This window comes from Vipera berus (assembly GCF_964194415.1).
Source record: "Vipera berus genome assembly, chromosome: 2".
NCBI classification, from domain to species: Eukaryota; Metazoa; Chordata; class Lepidosauria; order Squamata; family Viperidae; genus Vipera; species Vipera berus.
Genome location: NC_138203.1, coordinates 276,202,437 through 276,221,809, shown reverse-complemented (window position 1 = coordinate 276,221,809; position 19,373 = coordinate 276,202,437). Strand labels below are relative to the sequence as shown.

Here is a 19,373-nt window from a genome sequence, read left to right as displayed (position 1 = left end):
GACGTCTCTTACGCCAGGGCTGCGGAGATTCCCCTTGCGGGGGCGGGGCACCAGGTGGGCGAGGACAATCAGGACGGGGAAATCCCCGGGGGGGGGAAGGGGAGGGGGGATTCCTGGGAGAGCCAGGTGGGTTTCCCCCAGTTGCGCCCCCTCCCCTTCCGAGTCTCCGCCTTTCCTCGCGGGCTTTTCTGCTCCGTGGGAAGCGCTGCGCCTTCGCTTCTCCTCCTCCTGGGTTGCGGCTTCCGCGAACGGCTCTCCGATCCCCTCCAGGTCCTTCCCCCGAGCCCCCCTCCTGCCCCGCAGCCCCCCCTCTTGGCGCAGCCCGGCTCCCGCCTGGGGGCTCCCGGGGATTCCCGGAAGGTTGGGCACCCCCGTTCCCACGTTCCCCTGTCGCTGCTGGGGAGGGTCAGCCTGCCAGTGCCTGGAGGGGAGGAAGAGGAAGAGGACGGGGGGAGCTCTGGGCTGGGAGGGAGCGAGGCTGGAGGGGAGGGCGGGGACCCTGCGAGGAGGAGCTGAATGGCGTCTGGAAGGCGGGTGAGGGAGAGCCGAGAGGCGTCCAGGTGGGCTTGGCCAATGGGCTGCCCTGTCCAGGTGGGCTTCCTTTGAGATGGAGCCCCTGAATCTGCCTCTCTTACGTGCTCAGATTCCCTCTTTGGTGACTGCTGCGTCCCTGTTTCTCTCTGCCCATGTAAGTGAACAGCCCTACATGGATGATGGTATTTTGACTGGGCTTTTTTTTTACAGGGGACGGCAGAAGTCCACTATCCCCAAGTGCTTTGAAAGGATTAATAACTGTCTACAGTAGATTGATCATTTTTAACAGAAAACAGTTCTCTAAATTTAACAGCAAGGACATTCCCCACACGTGTTCCCACATATTGTAGTACAGTTAAAGATAATTTTAAAAAGTTGCTTGCAAACAAAGAATGATTGAATATTTTGACCCCATAGCCCTCCACCTTTAAAAAGGACCTTGACCTTGGCTCAAAAGCAGTTGTCAGACTCACCCCGATCTGATCTCTTAGGAAAGAAATACCCTTGACTCGATTGGGTTGAAGCAAAAGGGGTTTTTTTTACTAAAAAGATGTCCTCTCGCTCCTGCTCTCCTGTGCTCAATTCTTCCTTCAACTCCACTCTGGTCGTCTTGCTGGCAGCTCCCTCGGCCCACAGGGATGAATGTCACTCCAATGGGTTTCTCTTCCCATTCTTCCTTTTTCCTGACCCGTCGGAATCTTAGTGGCTTTCCTTTCCCAGCCATCCGGATAGATCCAGCCCTCCTGGAAGGGGTTTCCAGGATGCTCTCCCCTAAGCCTTGATCTCTTCCTTGGTTGCTCCCTTGAGACGACATTGTTTGTATGGTTCCTAAAGTAGAGACGGTTTCCTTTCCATGTTGACCACCACTGCAGACCTGGCTTAATGTCAAATCTGCCCCAATCTGATCCCTTAGAAACAAAAGCCTTCAACTCCATTTGATTAAAGCAAAGGGCTCTTTTGCTAAGAGTGTTGGTTGCCGTAAATTCAAGCCAGCTCTGAAATCACTGCGCTCGCTGGATGCAAAATAAGGGGTAGGTTTGCCCCCAGCCCATCTCCCTCCTCCCATGACCAGCCCATTTCCAGCCAACCGGAACTCGCCAAGATGTTTTGAGAACTCTGAGATGTTTGGGGGTAATATGCATATTTCTTAGGGTGCCTGGGTATGGAATAGAATAGAATAACAAAATTGGAAGGGGCTTTATAGGTCATCTAGTACTCCACTGATGTTAGTCACTCCTCCCCATCTTCCACGGACACCTGTGGAGATGACCTTCGTTCCCACGGTCGTTCTATGTTATGTCTATCAATATGTCCAGTCTCATTCCCCCTTCCCCCTTCTGAAGTGTGCAGCAACTGTGTACAAAAGAAAATGGCTTCAGCCAGGTTCATTGCAGAAGTTGACAGCTGAGGCTTTATGCATCATTTCATCAGTTAAAGCCCCCAAGTCTCTAAAAGTACCTTAGAAGATTTGACTGTAACCACTTTGGGATAATTTTCAGGTTGAAAACACATGGACTTTCCACCTATATACATTTGTACGTGAGATGTGTTTGAATACTAGTAACTCAGTTTGGTAGTTAGGCTGTTGGTTTGGGCTTGGAAATTAAGTTGCAAAGTGCTGTTTGAATTGTGTTTGGTTTGTTTGGAATGTTCCTTCCGGTATTTCAGTTGAAGTAGCTCTCTCACTCGCAGGTGTTGGTAGGCGGGGTCGATGTCAATGTGTCTATTCACTGATTGGTTGATGGAGAACCAGGCCTTGAGGAATTCTCTTTCTCTCCTTGACTTTGCTTGTGAATCCCGGTTAGATTGAACTTGTGTCCTTCCGAGTCCTCATGGACAGACATGAGGGACAATGGGTCATGTCTTTTGATAGTCAGGGAGTGCTCGGGCAACATTGCAACACCACAGAAGCCAGATCAGCAGAACAGAGACACTTATACAGAGTCTTTGAGAGAAATGGATATCGACAAAACTTCATCCAGAGATCTCAACACACAAATGCCCCAAAGAACACAACTACAACAGGAACAGCAACAACCAAATGAATCACAATTCTTTACATACAGAACATTTCAGAGATGACAGCAAGACTACTATGCCAACATGACCTCACAGTAGCCCACAAACCAGCCGCAACTCTCTGCATGTTTTCCTTTCCCTTCCTGCCGCGCCAGACTCACCTGGAAAAGATTCATCTCCTCTCTTTTGCGGTTCCTGTTGCAGCCCACATCTGAGGCTGGGGGACGCTTCTGTAGCCCTCCCCCAGACCAATCTGGGCTCCGGAGGCATTTTCCAGGCCACTGCCTTCTAGTTCTGAGGCTGCAGAACACTTCCATGCTCCCCCCTGCAGCCCGATTGGGCTGCAGAGGGGTGTGGAAGCGTTCCCCGGTCTCAGATCCAGGCCACAGCAGCCTGGAAAAGGCCTCCGGAGCCCGGATCGGGGTACAGAATCATCCACTGGCCACAAATCCGGGCTGCAGTGACCTGGAAAAGGCGTCTCGAGCCTGTATCAGGCCGGTGGGGCACAGAAGCATCTCCTGGCCTCAGATCCTGGCCGCAGTGGCCTGTAAAAGGCCTCCGGAGCCGAAATAGGGCTGTAAGGGTGTGCAGAACCATCCCCCAGTCTCAGATCCTAGCCGCAGCGGATTAGAAAAGGTCTCTCGAGCCAGGATCGGTCCATGGAGTGGGGGCTTGGAAGTGTCCCCTGGTCACAGATCAGGGCCACAGTGGCCTGGAAAATGCCTCCAAAGGCTGGATTGGTACATGGGGGTGGGTGGGGTGGGGGTAGGGGAAGCATCTCCCGGCCTCAGATCTGGGCCGCAGCAGGCTGAAAAAGGCCTTCAGAGCCCGGTTCGGCCTATGGGGGGAGCATGAAAGCCTTTGCCAGCAACACTTCCGGACTACAGCGGACTGGAAAAGGCCTTCACAGCCCAGATTGGGCTGTGGTGGGGGCATGGAAGCCTTCGCCAGCCACAGATACAGGCGGCAACAGCCTGGAAAAGGCCTTTGGAGCCTGGATCGGGCTGTGGGGGGAGGCGCGAAAGCATTCCCCTGGCCTCTCTTCTAGGCTGCAGCGGCCTGGAAAAGGCCTCCAGAGCCCCAATCCAGGTATGTGGAAGTGTCCCCCAGCTTCGGTTCTGTTCTCTGTTGTAGAACGCACCGAAGGCCGGGAGCAGCCAATAAAGCAAAGGATGTCAATCTTTGCAGGGTGACTATTGAAGGCCTGGTGCCTAGGGAGACCCAGGGTGAGGGTGGGGTGGGAGGGAATAACCAGGATGTATGTTGCAGAGCCACTGCGGTCATTTGTAAGGGCAAATGACTGCCACGGTGCTGCAATATTCGCAATTTCAGGACCAGCTTCTAAGCACTACGGGGAGCTCATCACGTAACTTTAAGCAAGGGTTAAGTGATCACTCGTAACTTGGGGATTACCTGTATAACCCAAGCAAAGTCAAGGAGGGAAATAGAATTCCTGGAGGCCTGGTTCTCCACCAACCAATCAGTGAGTAGACACATTGACATCAACCCCGCCTACCAACAACTGAGAGAGCTACTTCAGCTGAAATACCGGAAGCAACATTCCAAACAAACCAAACACAATTCAAGCCACACTGAAGATGTCTCCCCAGAGATGAAACATTTGCAATCTAATTAAATAAGCCCGGAGATGAAACCAACAGCCCACATTTGTATATTTGTATTTTTCTCTATACACATATATCTACAACTGTATAATTCCCAGCAGTTTCAGATATATTTGGTGAGAAGAGTTTGCACTGCTAAGCATTTGTGATTGAACCAAATAAAAAAAGAGAATTTCAGGACTGAATGGATATTTGAACTTGGATCTCAGTAGTCTTCCATTTGTCAAATGAATCATAATTAATGTAAGAAGTTTTTCTTGGACTGTGGCATGTTTGTTTATTCATTGTAATGTATACTTTTTTCTTTTTCTCACATCTTCTGAAGCCATTTTATACACAAAGTCACACTTTTCTTTGAATCTTATAGATAAAGAGGTTACCAATAAGAGCACCCTGGACAACTGAGAATAACAAGCAGCTTTTAAAAGGAAAGCAAAGCAAGCCAGAAATCGAAATATTTTCAATTTTCTTCACAAAGCCACAAAATTCTTCACTTTCCTCAGCAGGCGAGAGAGAAACAAGAGAAAACCAAGAAGAGATTTGAAGCTGGTAAAAGTGGACTTCACGAAACTCAAGGATACATTACATAAAAAAATCAAGGGAGCTTATTTTTGATTCACAAAAAGAGGGAAATATCTGGAAGTCAGTGGCAAGAAAAGGTCAAATTAGACAGGCACGTAGAGCAGACAGTAAGGAAGGCCTCACCCTGTGAGGAAAAAAACAGCTTGAATCAAAGGCCTACTAAACAAGGGATCGTCCATATTTTTGACCCCCTCAAGAATATGATTGGTGGAAAAGCTGCATGGATGTGCCAATTGTGGGAAAAACACAAATAGTAGATAACAACTGATTATGCACGAGAAGATCCACACTGTAGAAAAGCCATTTAAATGCTAGAAATGTTGCAAAAAATTTAGTCTGAACAGCTCTCTTGTGGTTCATGGAAAGACACAGATAGGACAGATGCCCTACAAAATGCATTCGCTGTGGTAAATAATTTAGCAACTACGGAAACTTGGTGGTACATCACAGGACTCACACCAAGGAGACTGAGTGTCCAGTTTCTGGGGAAAGTTTAGTTAGAAATTACTATTTCATGAATCACCAGAGGATTCACAAAGGAGGGAAATTCTTTGAATGTCCTGACTGTGGGAAAAGTTTCAGTCAAAATTCCCACCTGGTGATACACCAGAGGACTCACACAGGAGAGAAACCCTTTCAATGTCCTGACTGTGGGACATGTTTCCGTCAGATTTCTAATCTGGTGACACATCAGAGGACTCACACAGGAGAGAAACCCTTTACATGTCCCGAGTGTGGGAAAAGTTTCAGTCAGATTTCTAACCTGGTGACACACCAGAGGACTCACACAGGAGAAAAACCCTTTGAATGTCCTGATTGTGGGAAAGGTTTCAGTCACAATTCTAGCCTGGTGATACACCAGAGGATTCACACAGGAGAAAAACCCTATGAATGTCCTGAGTGTGGGAAAAGTTTCAGTTATAATTCTAGCCTGATAATGCACCAGAGGACTCACATAGGAGAAAAACTGTGTGAATGTCCAGAGTGTTGGAATAGTAAGAACTATAGTAAAGATTTTAGTGAGAATACCAGCCTAGTGACATACCAGCGAACTCACACAGGAGAGAAACTGTATGATTGTATGATTTGTGGTAAAAGTTTCAGTCAGAATTTCTACCTGGTGAAAAAGCAAAGGACTTACACAGGAGAGAAATTATATGAATGTTCAGATTGCGGGAAAAGTTTCAGTCGAAAATTCCAGCTCACAAGTCACCAGAGCATACATACAGGAGAAAAACCCTTCAAATGTCTTGAGTGTGGGAAAAGCTTTAGTCAGAATTCCAGCTTGGTGAGACACCAGAAGACTCACACAGGAGAGAAACCCTTTGAATGTCCTGTCTGTGGGAAAAGTTTCACTCAGAATTCAGACCTGGTGATACATCAGAGGATTCACACAGGAGAGAAACCATATGTATGTCCAGATTGTGGGAAAAGTTTCAGTCGAAATTCCAACCTAGTGAAACATCAGAAGACTCACACAGGAGAGAAACCCTTTGAATGTCCTGATTGTGAGGAAAATTTCAGTCAGAATTATGAACTAGTGATGCACCAGAGGATTCACACAGCAGAGAAATCATATGAGTGTCCAGAGTGTGGGAAAAGTTTCATTAGAAAATTCCAGCTCAAGAGTCACCAGAGAATACACACAGGAGAGAAACCATTTGAATGTCTTGATTGTGGGAAGAGTTTCAGTCAGAACTCCGGCCTGGTAAGACACCAGAGGACTCACACAGGAGAGAAATGCTTTGAATGTGCTCTTTGTGGCAAAAGTTTCAGTCAGAATTCCAGCCTGGTGATACACCAGAGGACTCACACAGGAGAGAAACCATATGAGTGTCCAGATTGTGGCAAAAGTTTCTGTCACAATTCTAACCTGGTGAAACATCAGAAGACTCATACAGGAGAGAAACCCTTTGAATGTCCTGATTGTGGGAAAAGTTTCAGTCAGAATTATGAACTAGTGATCCACCAGAGGACTCACACAGGAGAGAAACCCTTTGAATGTCCTAATTGTGGGAAAGGTTTCAGTCAAAATTCCCTCCTGGTGATTCACCAGAGGACTCACACAGGAGAGAAACCATATGAATGTCCAGAGTGTGGGAAAAGTTTCAGTCAGCGTTCCAGTCTGGTGACACACCAGAGGATTCACACAGGAGAGAAACCCTTTGAATGTCCTGATTGTGGGAAAAATTTCAGGGAAAATTCCAGCCTGGTGAGACATCAGAGGACTCACAAAGGAGACAAATCCTTTGAATGTCCTGTTTCTGGCAAAAGTTTCAGTTGGAATTCTAACTTGGTGATATACCAGAGGATTCAAATCGGGGGAGACCTGTCAAATATCCAATCTGTGGATTGATTGCAGGCAAAAATCATCCCTTGTTGAAAATATGGGACTCAACATGAGGCAAAGATTAATGAAATTAACAAAGGCTTATTTTCATTTCTGATCTCCCATTGAGAGATCAGAAATCAGATCCAAATATTGGGGAAAGAGGGCAGGATATGCATCCCTAGGCTGCATGACTAGATCGTGGAATGAGCTGTTATTGTCCCTGTGGTTCAGATTCATCGTTGGGCCCTGGGGTGGACTTGTGGAAGCAGCTGTCATTTTGTCATGCCTGCCTTTGGGTCAAAGTGGTCACTGCTTTTTGGTCACTGTTGCATGGGAGTGGGACCGACTGTTCTGTTTTGCTACCTTAACACATTGTAGACAGTATTAAGGGATTGTGAATGAACTGAAAATGTCTGCCTCCAGGAGGTCTCCGAAAAGGCAGACCATGTATCCCTGATAAGTGGACAAGTACCCCTTGCGCCATTATTGTGCTGCAGCTGCCAAAAAAAGCCAATGCAGTCCTAGGCTGCATCAACAAGGGAATAGTGTCAAGACAAGAAGAAGATATAGAATTGCTTTACACAGTGACACCATACTTAGAATACTGTGTCCAGTTTTGGTCACCACGATACAAAAAGTTGTTGAGACCCTGGAAATTGTGCAGAGAAGAACGGTAAAGATGATAAAGGGTCTGGACACTAAGTCATATGGTGATCAGTTGTGGGAGCTAGGTATATCTAGGCTATCAAAAGGCATCATACTTGAGGGACGTGATAGCTGTCTTCCAGTACTTGAGGGGCTGTCACCAAGAAGAGGGGATTGGCTAAGGCAGCTGAGGGCAGGACAAGAAGTAATGGGTGGAAGTTTAGAACAAGAAGTAATGGTGGAAGCTTATTAAAATGAGATCTAATGTAGAAGTAAGGAGAAATTTTCTGTCAGTGACGGCCATTAATCAATAGAATAACTTGCCTCCAGAGATTGGTGGTTTTCACAAATAGGCTGGACCATCATTAGAGTATATGGTCCCCTGCTTGAGCATGGGATTGGACTAGAAGACCTCCAAGGTCCCTTCCAACTCTATTCTGATTGATTGATAGACATGAGCCGGCAGTGTGCTGTTGTTGCCAAAAAAGCCAGTACAATCTTAGACTGCATTAACAGATAGAATCAAGACTCGTGAAGTATTATAAAGCCTTAATAAGACCACACTTACAATATTGCATCCACTTTTGGTCATACCATATATTGAGTGTAGAGTGCAGAGGAGAGCAACAGGAATGATTAGAGGACTGCAGGCTAAAACATGATGAACTGTTGCAGAAATTGGGTAGCCCCTCAAATTATGGAACGTGGCTATCATATCACCCCTATTCCTCATTTTCTCTAGACTAGCCATACCCAAATCCTCCAACCATTCTTCATATGTTTTAATTGCCAGGGCCTTTAATTATCTTAGTTGTTCTTCTCTGCCTTCTTTCCAAAGTCTCGTCATCTTTTTTATAATGGGACCAAAACTGGACAGAGTATTCCAGATGTGATCTTACTAAATTTTTATATAGTGGTACTAATACTTCACATGATCTTGACTCTATCCCTCTGTTTATGCAACCAAGGATTGCATTAGCTTTTTTGGCTGCTGTTGCTCACTGCTGGCTCATATTTAAGTGACCATCCACTAGGCATGAAGATGACCCTCAGCGCAATTGAGAGAGTTCCATGTAAATTTGCAACTATTTAGGGCAGAGGCCTTTGAACTGTGGTGCTGGAGAAGACTCCTGCGAGTCCCTTGGACTGTAAGGCGATCAAACCAGTCAGTCCTAGAGGAGATCAACCCTGACTGCTCTTTAGAAGGCCAGATCCTGAAGCTAAAACTCAAATACTTTGGCCACCTAATGAGAAGGAAGGACTCACTGGAGAAGAGCCTAATGCTGGGAAAGATTGAGGGCAATAGAAGAAAGGGACGACAGAGAATGAGGTGGCTGGATGGAGTCACTGAAGCAGTAGGTGTGAGCTTAAATGGACTCCAGAAGATGGTAGAGGACAGGAAGGCCTGGAGGAACGTTGTCCATAGGGTCGCGACACAACTTCGCAGCTAACAACAACAACAAGGGCAAAGTTCCCCAACCTTTACAGATTGGTGGCCCAGAGAGGGGGGGAATGAGGGGATGATTTTGTGGCAGGGAGAGGTGCATATGGGGCGCAAGCACCCGCAGTGAAACTCAATGTAAGTGTGACCCACAACAAGGTTTGCACAAGCGGGCCCATCCATGTGTGCAAGTGGGACTTTGCACATGCACCGGCTGGCCACTCATGCAGTGCAGTGGTGATTAGGCCACGGCCTAGTAGTGGCCCAGATAGGAGACTCCTGCTTTATGGGATATTTTGGGATTTTTCTTCATGGACGCTACTAACAAGGTCGAAAATACTTTGAGAAATATAATGTCAGGACCTACTTCAAGCCCACACCTTAAGAAAGCAGGACTCTTGGAAACAGTTTCTTCCAAGCAGGAACTTTTATTAAGAATAGGAGATAGCAGGCATAATAGACAGGATCTGAGGGATTTCCTTACAGACCGGTATTTTAAAGTGTCCCCAAGCAAACCCCACCCCACAGTTCATCTGGGCGGTGCAGACTGGCAGATCCTCAGGTGTTAAGTCCATCGATGGGAAAAGAAAGATAACCTCAGTTCGGCTCCATTTGTGGACGGAGAAATAAACCAGGTCCTGGAGGTTTGTATCTCTTTCCCCTGCCCCTCCCTTTTCCCCAGCTGCCTGGTTAGGGAGGAGGAGTTCAGAGGGATGCATGGTATAGGAAGGAGCAATTTGTTACATTGTAATGGATAGCAGACACAAGGCAAATAAACAAAAGGTTACATTGTAGTGAATAGAGGAAGTAAAAGCAATAAAACTGGCATGCATATCCCCCCTCCCCCTTGGGAGCATGGCAGAATCCAGGGGGAGGTGAGATTTGGTTTTAGATCAGAGGAGATAGTTAGAAATGAAATATAAATGGCTTCTGACATCTAACTTCACATTTATTTGATATTCTAGAGAAGAAAAAGGGTTTATGAAAATAAATTGGAGGAAGTGACTTCTTCCTGTCAAGTCTAGAGAAAAGAAGGACTAGGGGTGACATGATAGTATTCCAGTATGAGGGGCTAGCCCAAAGAAGAGGGGGGCAAGTTATTTTCCAAAGCACCAGAAGGCAAGACAAGAAACGATGGAAACTAATCAAGGAGAGAAGCAACCTGGAATTAAGGAGAAACTTTCGAACAGGACAATTAACAAGTGGAACAGCTTGCCTTCAGAAGTTGTAGGTGCTTCATCATTGGAGGTTTTTAAGAAGAGACTGGATATCATTCTATCTGAAATGGTAGAAGGTCCCCTGCTTAAGCATGGGGTGGGTGGGTTGCTGATTAGATAGGTTAGTTAAGAAATAACTAGTATAAGCGACTGTGGGAAAGTAAAGTTGGAAGTTTTAACCTTATTCTATTATGCTAAAAAGAGTCAGATGTCAACCTTTCCCCCCCACACCCATATTTTTCTTCTTCCTGTCAAGTTCAGAAAAAAACATGTTTTTTCAGATTCTTTCTTTCTTTCCTTGACTTGCCAACAGAGAAATGAGGGAATGTGGGTTGTACCTGCAGCTGTAGAGATTGTTTTGGAAACTGAAGGTTCCTTCTGGTAATAATTGTCCGATGCTTAACTGGGTAATGTGACCTGCACTCTGGGGGTTGGGAAGGGATTTGCTATGCTTTCATTATACTGCTTTCACACCAATTTACTCAGAGCAGACTTGGAGTTTATTACTGCCCGTATGCATTTCCCAATAAAGTCTGGCATTAGAAATTGCAGGTGTCTCAGGTGTGTTTGCTTCGTTGGGATCATCAGCCAGAGTTGTGACACTTCCCTTTTTCCTTCCCTTGAAAAGGTAAAGGTTCCCCCACACATGCGTGCTAGTTGTTTCCAACTCTAGGGGCCAGTGCTCATCTCAGTTTCAAAGCCAAAGAGCCAGCACTTGTCCGAGGACATCTCCGTGGTCATGTGGCCGGCATGACTAGACGCCAAAGGCGCACAGAACGCTGTTACCTTCCCACCGTAGTGGTCCCTATTTTTCTACTTGCATTTTTTACGTGCTTTCGAACTGCTAGGTTGGCAGAAGCTGGGACGAGTAACGCGCTCACTCTGCTACGCGGCACTCGGGATTCGACCCGCCAAACTGCCGACTTTCTGATCGACAAGCTCAGCGTCCTAACCCACTGAGCCATCGCGTCCCTAAGTTTCCCCCAATTTTATTTTTCTTTGTATTTTATGTTTTGAATAATAAAAATGTTAATACAAAAAAACCTAACCCCGTTACTAATTGAACCCTGCAGTGATTCACTTCGCATCTGTGGCAAGAAAGGACATAAAATGGAACAACCAGCTGCACATTTATAATGGTTCCAGCATCCCACACTCACGATCCCCATTTGTGACTTTCCCACTAGTTGTGTGTGTGTATGGGGGTGGGGGAGAAGGTACAATACAATCAGACTTGCGAGATTTTCTTATTACCTTCAATTTCAATTGAAAAAAAAGTGTTGGAGCAGACATGTCGGGCTCAGCCCCCGCCATCCAACCTTGTCCTCCAGTGAAGCTGCTGCTCATCCCCCCAGCCTCAATGATCCTGGTGGACGGTAAGGGCAGGGAGACTCCATCCCTCTTCCGCTTGAGCCCAGTCCCAGAGCTGCACCACGCGCCTCACAGCCAGGCCACCTCCGCCCCACCACCTTCCTCACCTTCCCTCGTGGCCCCATCCAACAGGAGCCCTGCAGCCCCTCAGTCTCCCCCCAGCATGGGCAAGGAGGGCGAGAACAGAAGCAGCATCCTTGAGGAGGAATGCGTGGCTGGGCATCCCGTCGGGGAAGCGGGGCCAAGCCATAGGGTCCCGGCTCCCCAGGAACTCAAGGGCCGGGCCAGGTGCCCATCACCCAGAGTACCAGGTAGCCAGGCCCGAGAGGGTAGGCAAGGCTCCTTCGGTGGATCAAGCCCTGGTGCCAACCCTGGTCCCGGCTCCCCTTTGCTGGAAACCCCTGGATCCCCCTCACCCCACGCAGGGCCCCCCTGACATGACCTGGCCATGCCTACCAAGTCAGCCACGATCATCTGGCCACTCCTACATCAGCCACCTCCCCACCCCCCAGGGCAACCACAATGCTAATGTGGCCCTCAATGAAATTGAGTTTGACGTCCCTGTGTTAAGAGTCTTCCTGTGTTGCTGGTTTCTTGGTCTGGTCTATCAAATGGGGTTGAGTCTGAGGGACCTTTCATGGCTGAGGAGAGGCTGGAACCTGGTTATCCCCACTCTTAGCGCAGCAACGACACCTTTAGCCCTGCAGCACCCCAGCTCTCTAATAGGAAAGCCATCCAGAGAGACTCCCTACTGCACATTGGCCTCCTCCCCATCCACTGCAGGAAGAAGCAGCCTGAAGGGTAGAGATGAATGAAGGAGGGTAGTCCTCACTTAGTGACCACTATAGTGACTGGCAATTCTGTTGCTAAGATTCATGACTGTGAACAGGCCTTTGACCTCATTTGGCCTCTGGGCAATAAATGAATCACTGTAGACATTGAGACCTCACTTGATTGCTACTGGTGAGTTTATTTCTATCTTCTCTATGAACTTTGCTTGCCTTCCGCTGGTTAGGAAGCATGCTAATGAACAGCTTGCCTCCAGAAATCGTGGGCGCTCCATCACTGGAGATTTTTAAGAAGAGGCTAGACAGTCACTTGTCTGAGACGGTATAGGTCCTCCTGCTTGAGCAGGGGGCTGGACTAGAAGACCTCTAAGACCTCCCTTCCAGCTCTATTCTATTCTAACATCATATGATCTTAGGACAATTTGTTGGTTTAAAATGCAAGGATTGTTTGCAAAGCGATTTTTTTTATACCATCATAATCTTGAATGGTTACTAAACGAGGCAAACGGTAAGGGAGGACTATCTGTATTACACCCAGAAGAAAAGACATCTGCCATCTGGATGTCATTTGCTGGAAGCATCACAGGGAGGAAATAATTGTTGTCGTACTCAGCTGGTGTCCAAGCAGGAGACCCTATTTGATTCCGGACAAATGGCCGTCCAGTCTCCTCTTAAAAATCTCCCATTGATGGAGCACTCACATCAGGTTGGATCTGCTTTTGGTCAGTTCTCCCTCTGTTACTTCTTGTCTTGCTGTCAGACACTTTGGAGATGGACAAATGAATGTTTGAGGCCTTCAGGGAAACATGGTGGATCGCCTGTCCTGGTTTGGGGCTGTCTTTCAGCCAGTGGTGTTGGCGATAATTGCTGGGATCATGAATGCTGAAAAGTTCAGAGAGGTTTTAATTTATCGTACCATTCCTTCTGGAAAGTACCTGGTTGGGAATGGGAAAGGAATGGGTTTCTTTCTTGTGAATAATCAAGCACAAAGCCCCTTTTAATGTGAAGGAGGCATTCCACTTTTTCCTCTTGATTTTCTTTCCTTTAAAGCCATGTTTTGCAGCAGTAGGAATTCCAAAATTACCGGCAAGCTGTCAACAGAAATCCTGAGGGCTGGGTGCTTCTCCCAAAGCTTGTTTTCGTCAGACTACAAACAGCAGGGAGTTTCAGTCGGAGTCAGTTATCAACCAAATAGAGGTGCCAACAGGTACAGAGATAAAAATAAGTAACCGCTGCTTGAAACCTCCTTCAGCATTAAACAGTTAAATATGCCAATCAAACAGTAAGGAAACAATATACCTTGTGGGGGCCCCCATGATTTTCAAGATCCCAATCTATTTGAAATCTATGCATATGACTGCAAATGCTGATAGCAGTTAGGAAAGATGGGTTGCATGAAATTCCCTCATTTAGGCTGGCATTGTGATTAAAGCATTTTTGTGGCATCCGATGGCTCCTGTGATTCATTTTATTTTATCCTTGGAGAACATGTAAGGGGGAAATCAAGTTGTTTATTGGGTGCAGCTTCATCTTAGATATGAAAAGCTTTAAAATAGTGTGTCAAGGTAATAATTTAGAAGGTAACAAGCTTGTATAATGTGAGATGTATGATGTAATGATGGGAATGACTCAGCAGGGTCTATGGCCCTTTAAGAGCCTTTTTATAAAAGGGAAGGCTCTGCTCCTGTGTTCTCTCTCTTCCATTTTCCTGCTGTAACTGCTGTGGGTTGGTCCTGCTGTATTAACACGTGTATGTATATTATTCCTGGTGTATGATATTGTAGAGAGTGTAAGATAAACCACCATTTAATATAGACCACTGTTTATTGTATTTACTTCTGGGTTTTCTCAGTGCAATAACTGTGCATGCTCTGACATAGGAGGAGGAAGGCAGGAAACTGATCCTCTAGGAACAAGCGATACTCCATAATTTTGGGAGGGGAGCCGTGTGAGGGTTTTTTTTGGGGGGGGATGGAAAACCGTAGGAGTGAAACGTGACTAGCTCTTTTGCAGATTAAGGGTCAGTTGTGCATTTTTTAAAATCCCATTTATATCTTATATTTATATTTAAATGCAATGTGTTATTCAGAAAAGATGCAACCCATGCATACTGCATAAGGTTTTAGCTACTGTATTCAGCAAATCGCAGCGTCTAATGCCGGGCTGAAGGATGGTGGGTAGTCCAAAGGCATCTGCTGGACTTTCTCGCCCATCTTCCATAGCGATGAATTCCTAATTTGCATTTAGAGGTGCCGATTAGCACACGTAACTGTCTTTTTTTAAACACCGATCCTTGTTTTTGATCCTCTGACTTTCCCCTGGGGGGTGTCGTTCTTTTGCGGGGGGCCCAGGAGTTTGTCTTTGCTCGGCGGCGTCCCAGTCGCCCGCTCCCCGCAGCAGCTTCCGCGAAGGGGTTAAACGCAGAGAGCTTTTCTCTGGCGCCTAGAGAGGACGCAGGAAAGCGGGGGGGGGAGGGGGCGGGAGGCCAATTTCCTGGTCTCTCGACGTCTCTTACGCCAGGGCTGCGGAGATTCCCCTTGCGGGGGCGGGGCACCAGGTGGGCGAGGACAATCAGGACGGGGAAATCCCCGGGGGGGGGAAGGGGAGGGGGGATTCCTGGGAGAGCCAGGTGGGTTTCCCCCAGTTGCGCCCCCTCCCCTTCCGAGTCTCCGCCTTTCCTCGCGGGCTTTTCTGCTCCGTGGGAAGCGCTGCGCCTTCGCTTCTCCTCCTCCTGGGTTGCGGCTTCCGCGAACGGCTCTCCGATCCCCTCCAGGTCCTTCCCCCGAGCCCCCCTCCTGCCCCGCAGCCCCCCCTCTTGGCGCAGCCCGGCTCCCCGCCTGGGGGCTCCCGGGGATTCCCGGAAGGTTGGGCACCCACGTTCCCACGTTCCCCTCTCGCTGCTGGGGAGGGTCAGCCTGCCAGTGCCTGGAGGGGAGGAGGAGGAGGGAGAGGACGGGGGGAGCTCTGGGCTGGGAGGGAGCGAGGCTGGAGGGGAGGGCGGGGACCCTGCGAGGAGGAGCTGAATGGCGTCTGGAAGGCGGGTGAGGGAGAGCCGAGAGGCGTCCAGGTGGGCTTGGCCAATGGGCTGCCCTGTCCAGGTGGGCTTCCTTTGAGATGGAGCCCCTGAATCTGCCTCTCTTACGTGCTCAGATTCCCTCTTTGGTGACTGCTGCGTCCCTGTTTCTCTCTGCCCATGTAAGTGAACAGCCCTACATGGATGATGGTATTTTGACTGGGCTTTTTTTTTACAGGGGACGGCAGAAGTCCACTATCCCCAAGTGCTTTGAAAGGATTAATAACTGTCTACAGTAGATTGATCATTTTTAACAGAAAACAGTTCTCTAAATTTAACAGCAAGGACATTCCCCACACGTGTTCCCACATATTGTAGTACAGTTAAAGATAATTTTAAAAAGTTGCTTGCAAACAAAGAATGATTGAATATTTTGACCCCATAGCCCTCCACCTTTAAAAAGGACCTTGACCTTGGCTCAAAAGCAGTTGTCAGACTCACCCCGATCTGATCTCTTAGGAAAGAAATACCCTTGACTCGATTGGGTTGAAGCAAAAGGGGTTTTTTTTACTAAAAAGATGTCCTCTCGCTCCTGCTCTCCTGTGCTCAATTCTTCCTTCAACTCCACTCTGGTCGTCTTGCTGGCAGCTCCCTCGGCCCACAGGGATGAATGTCACTCCAATGGGTTTCTCTTCCCATTCTTCCTTTTTCCTGACCCGTCGGAATCTTAGTGGCTTTCCTTTCCCAGCCATCCGGATAGATCCAGCCCTCCTGGAAGGGGTTTCCAGGATGCTCTCCCCTAAGCCTTGATCTCTTCCTTGGTTGCTCCCTTGAGACGACATTGTTTGTATGGTTCCTAAAGTAGAGACGGTTTCCTTTCCATGTTGACCACCACTGCAGACCTGGCTTAATGTCAAATCTGCCCCAATCTGATCCCTTAGAAACAAAAGCCTTCAACTCCATTTGATTAAAGCAAAGGGCTCTTTTGCTAAGAGTGTTGGTTGCCGTAAATTCAAGCCAGCTCTGAAATCACTGCGCTCGCTGGATGCAAAATAAGGGGTAGGTTTGCCCCCAGCCCATCTCCCTCCTCCCATGACCAGCCCATTTCCAGCCAACCGGAACTCGCCAAGATGTTTTGAGAACTCTGAGATGTTTGGGGGTAATATGCATATTTCTTAGGGTGCCTGGGTATGGAATAGAATAGAATAACAAAATTGGAAGGGGCTTTATAGGTCATCTAGTACTCCACTGATGTTAGTCACTCCTCCCCATCTTCCACGGACACCTGTGGAGATGACCTTCGTTCCCACGGTCGTTCTATGTTATGTCTATCAATATGTCCAGTCTCATTCCCCCTTCCCCCTTCTGAAGTGTGCAGCAACTGTGTACAAAAGAAAATGGCTTCAGCCAGGTTCATTGCAGAAGTTGACAGCTGAGGCTTTATGCATCATTTCATCAGTTAAAGCCCCCAAGTCTCTAAAAGTACCTTAGAAGATTTGACTGTAACCACTTTGGGATAATTTTCAGGTTGAAAACACATGGACTTTCCACCTATATACATTTGTACGTGAGATGTGTTTGAATACTAGTAACTCAGTTTGGTAGTTAGGCTGTTGGTTTGGGCTTGGAAATTAAGTTGCAAAGTGCTGTTTGAATTGTGTTTGGTTTGTTTGGAATGTTCCTTCCGGTATTTCAGTTGAAGTAGCTCTCTCACTCGCAGGTGTTGGTAGGCGGGGTCGATGTCAATGTGTCTATTCACTGATTGGTTGATGGAGAACCAGGCCTTGAGGAATTCTCTTTCTCTCCTTGACTTTGCTTGTGAATCCCGGTTAGATTGAACTTGTGTCCTTCCGAGTCCTCATGGACAGACATGAGGGACAATGGGTCATGTCTTTTGATAGTCAGGGAGTGCTCGGGCAACATTGCAACACCACAGAAGCCAGATCAGCAGAACAGAGACACTTATACAGAGTCTTTGAGAGAAATGGATATCGACAAAACTTCATCCAGAGATCTCAACACACAAATGCCCCAAAGAACACAACTACAACAGGAACAGCAACAACCAAATGAATCACAATTCTTTACATACAGAACATTTCAGAGATGACAGCAAGACTACTATGCCAACATGACCTCACAGTAGCCCACAAACCAGCCGCAACTCTCTGCATGTTTTCCTTTCCCTTCCTGCCGCGCCAGACTCACCTGGAAAAGATTCATCTCCTCTCTTTTGCGGTTCCTGTTGCAGCCCACATCTGAGGCTGGGGGACGCTTCTGTAGCCCTCCCCCAGACCAATCTGGGCTCCGGAGGCATTTTCCAGGCCACTGCCTTCTAGTTCTGAGGCTGCAGAACACTTCCATGCTCCCCCCTGCAGCCCGATTGGGCTGCAGAGGGGTGTGGAAGCGTTCCCCGGTCTCAGATCCAGGCCACAGCAGCCTGGAAAAGGCCTCCGGAGCCCGGATCGGGGTACAGAATCATCCACTGGCCACAAATCCGGGCTGCAGTGACCTGGAAAAGGCGTCTCGAGCCTGTATCAGGCCGGTGGGGCACAGAAGCATCTCCTGGCCTCAGATCCTGGCCGCAGTGGCCTGTAAAAGGCCTCCGGAGCCGAAATAGGGCTGTAAGGGTGTGCAGAACCATCCCCCAGTCTCAGATCCTAGCCGCAGCGGATTAGAAAAGGTCTCTCGAGCCAGGATCGGTCCATGGAGTGGGGGCTTGGAAGTGTCCCCTGGTCACAGATCAGGGCCACAGTGGCCTGGAAAATGCCTCCAAAGGCTGGATTGGTACATGGGGGTGGGTGGGGTGGGGGTAGGGGAAGCATCTCCCGGCCTCAGATCTGGGCCGCAGCAGGCTGAAAAAGGCCTTCAGAGCCCGGTTCGGCCTATGGGGGGAGCATGAAAGCCTTTGCCAGCAACACTTCCGGACTACAGCGGACTGGAAAAGGCCTTCACAGCCCAGATTGGGCTGTGGTGGGGGCATGGAAGCCTTCGCCAGCCACAGATACAGGCGGCAACAGCCTGGAAAAGGCCTTTGGAGCCTGGATCGGGCTGTGGGGGGAGGCGCGAAAGCATTCCCCTGGCCTCTCTTCTAGGCTGCAGCGGCCTGGAAAAGGCCTCCAGAGCCCCAATCCAGGTATGTGGAAGTGTCCCCCAGCTTCGGTTCTGTTCTCTGTTGTAGAACGCACCGAAGGCCGGGAGCAGCCAATAAAGCAAAGGATGTCAATCTTTGCAGGGTGACTATTGAAGGCCTGGTGCCTAGGGAGACCCAGGGTGAGGGTGGGGTGGGAGGGAATAACCAGGATGTATGTTGCAGAGCCACTGCGGTCATTTGTAAGGGCAAATGACTGCCACGGTGCTGCAATATTCGCAATTTCAGGACCAGCTTCTAAGCACTACGGGGAGCTCATCACGTAACTTTAAGCAAGGGTTAAGTGATCACTCGTAACTTGGGGATTACCTGTATAACCCAAGCAAAGTCAAGGAGGGAAATAGAATTCCTGGAGGCCTGGTTCTCCACCAACCAATCAGTGAGTAGACACATTGACATCAACCCCGCCTACCAACAACTGAGAGAGCTACTTCAGCTGAAATACCGGAAGCAACATTCCAAACAAACCAAACACAATTCAAGCCACACTGAAGATGTCTCCCCAGAGATGAAACATTTGCAATCTAATTAAATAAGCCCGGAGATGAAACCAACAGCCCACATTTGTATATTTGTATTTTTCTCTATACACATATATCTACAACTGTATAATTCCCAGCAGTTTCAGATATATTTGGTGAGAAGAGTTTGCACT

General features: G+C 48.0%; 1 protein-coding gene and 1 long non-coding RNA gene across 2 annotated transcripts in view; both read left to right on the top strand.

Moving 5' to 3' along the window:
• Nucleotides 1–19,373, top strand: part of LOC308664084 (uncharacterized protein) — an 89,372-nt gene that overhangs the window by 52,266 nt on the left and 17,733 nt on the right. The window lies entirely within an intron of this gene.
• LOC308664100 overlaps nucleotides 1–19,373 on the top strand; it is a 101,018-nt gene that overhangs the window by 64,111 nt on the left and 17,534 nt on the right. The gene's annotated exons all lie outside the window — the stretch shown is intronic.